Genomic DNA, 2,691 nt, shown 5'->3' with positions numbered 1-2,691 from the left:
CTTTATAGTGTTTGATAAATGGAACTTACTGATTTCAGTGTTGTTTTTCTATGAATTCTCCACTTTTTAAAAAATATACTTTAAGTTCTGGGGTACATGTGCAGAACATGCAGGTTTGTTACATAGGTATACTCGTGCTATGGTGGTTTGCTGCACCCATCAACCTGTCGTCTACATTAGGTACTTCTCTTAATGGTGTCCCTCCCTTAGGCCCCCACACCCTGAAAGGCCCCAGTGTCTGATGTTCCCCTTCCAGTGTCCATGTGTTCTCATTGTTCAACTCCCACTAATGAGTGAGAACATGTAGTGTTTGGTTTTCTGTTTTTGTGTTAGTTTGCTGAAAATGATGGTTTCCAGCTTTATCCATGTCCCTGCAAAGGACATGAACTCATCCTTTTTTGTGGCTGCATAGCATTCCATGGTGTATATGTGCCACATTTTCTTTATCCAGTCTGTTATTGATGGGCATTTGGGTTGGTTCCAAGTTTTTGCTATTGTGAACAGTGCCACAATAAACATATGTGTGCATTTGTTTTTTTTTTTTGTTTTTTTGTTTTTTTGTTTTTTTTGAGACGGAGTTTCGCTCTTGTTACCCAGGCTGGAGTGCAATGGCACGATCTCGGCTCACCGCAACCTCCGCCTCCTGGGTTCAGGCAATTCTCCTGCCTCAGCCTCCTGAGTAGCTGGGATTACAGGCACGCACCACCACGCCCAGCTAGTTTTTTTGTATTTTTAGTAGAGACGGGGTTTCACCATGTTGACCAGGATGGTCTTGATCTTTCAACCTCGTGATCCACCCGCCTCGGCCTCCCAAAGTGCTGGGATTACAGGCTTGAGCCACCGCGCCCGGCCGTGCATTTGTTTTTATAGCAGAGTGATTTACAATCCTTTGGGTATATTCCCAGTAATGGGATTGCTGGGTCAAATGATGTTTCTATTTCTAGATCTTTGAGAAATAGCCACACTGTCTTCCACAATGGTTGAACTAATTTACACTCCTACCAGAAGTGTAAAAGCATTCCTATTTCTCCATATCCTTTCCAGCATCTGTTCTTTCCTGACTTTTTAATGAATGCCATTCTAACTGGCATGAGATGGTATCTCAATGTGGTTTTGATTTGCATTCTCTAATCACCAGTGATGTTGAGCTTTTTTCATATGTCTGCTGGCTGCATAAATGTCTTCTTTTGAGAAGTGTCTGTTCATATGTTTTGCCCACTTTTTGATGGGGTTGTTTTTTTCTTGTAAATTTGTTTAAGTTCTTTGTAATTCTGGGTATTAGCCCTTGGTCAGATGGATCAATTGCAAATTTTTCTCTCATTCTGTAGGTTGCCTATTTACTCTGATGATATTTTCTTTTGCTTTGCAGAAGCTCATTAATTATATCCCATTTGTCTATTTTGGCTTTTGTTGCCATTGTTTTTGGTGTTTTAGTCATGAAGTCTCTGCCCGTGCCTATGTCTTGAATGGTATTGCCTAGATTTTCTTCTAGGGTTTATGTTTTTAGGCTCTATATTTAAGTCTTTCATCCATCTTGAGTTAATTTTTGCATTAAGTGTAAGGAAAGTGTCCAGTTTCAGCTTTCTTTATGTGGCTAGCCAGTTTTCCCAACACCATTTATTAAACAGGGAATCTTTCCCCATTACTTGTCTTTGTCAGGTTTGTCAAAGATCAGATGGTTGTAGACGTGTGGTGTTATTTCTGAGGCCTCTATCCTTTTCCATTTATCTATATATCTGTTTTGCTACCAGTACTTTGCTGTTTTGGTTACTGTAGCCTTGTAGTATAGTCTGAAATCAGGTAGCATGATTCTTCCAGCTTGTTTCTTTTTGCTTGGGATTGTCTTGGCTATGCAGGCTCTTTTTTGGTTCCATATGAAATTTAAAGTAGTTTTTTCCAATTCCGTGAAGAAAGTCAATGGTAGTTTGATGGAGATAGCATTGAATCTGTAAATTACTTCGGGCAGTATGGCCATTTTCTAAGAGCCTTCACTGTGATTCACCTACAGGGGCCTTACAAAGGCCCTAAACAGAATCCCCATCTGCCACTGACACCTCAAGAACCATTAGGTCTGCTGAATCCCATGGCCTATACAGCAAAATAGCTTCCACAGCAGCCTGCACCTGTTGCAGAGCCTGCACTTATTCTGAGTTCCCACTCAAAACTAGCAAGCTGATTAGTAAATTGGCTGGAGTAACACACCCAAATGAAGAATATGCAGCTGCCAGGATCCAAAGGGGGGTCCACTAGACATTGTGCTGCTTTTTTGGACATAAAGGAAAGTAAGTACAACTATTTTCTTCATCGTAGAAGGGAATCTCAGCATGCTCTACACCCCTCGACCCTAGAAATTTCACTGAGATAGAAGATCCCTGATTATTGTCACAGGTATTTCCCATCCCTTGGCATGTATACATCTCATCAATAAATGTGGAAATGCCAAAGATTGTCAGCATACCACCAGAAGCTAGAAGAGATGCACTGAAAAGATTTTCCCTTAGAGAAACCAACTGAAAGTTCTTACACTTTTTCCCTTAAGAGACACGCTCTGCCAATACCTTGACCTTGAACTTCTAACCTTCAAAATTGTGAGAAAATTAATTTTTGTTATTTAAGCCACTCACTCTGTGATCCTTTGTTATAGTAATACCAGTAAACTAACACACCTAGATATTCAAGTTTATAGTTGCT

The sequence above is a fragment of the Saimiri boliviensis genome, chromosome 14 (assembly GCF_048565385.1).
Source record: "Saimiri boliviensis isolate mSaiBol1 chromosome 14, mSaiBol1.pri, whole genome shotgun sequence".
NCBI classification, from domain to species: Eukaryota; Metazoa; Chordata; class Mammalia; order Primates; family Cebidae; genus Saimiri; species Saimiri boliviensis.
Note: the sequence above shows the minus strand (reverse complement) of the source record.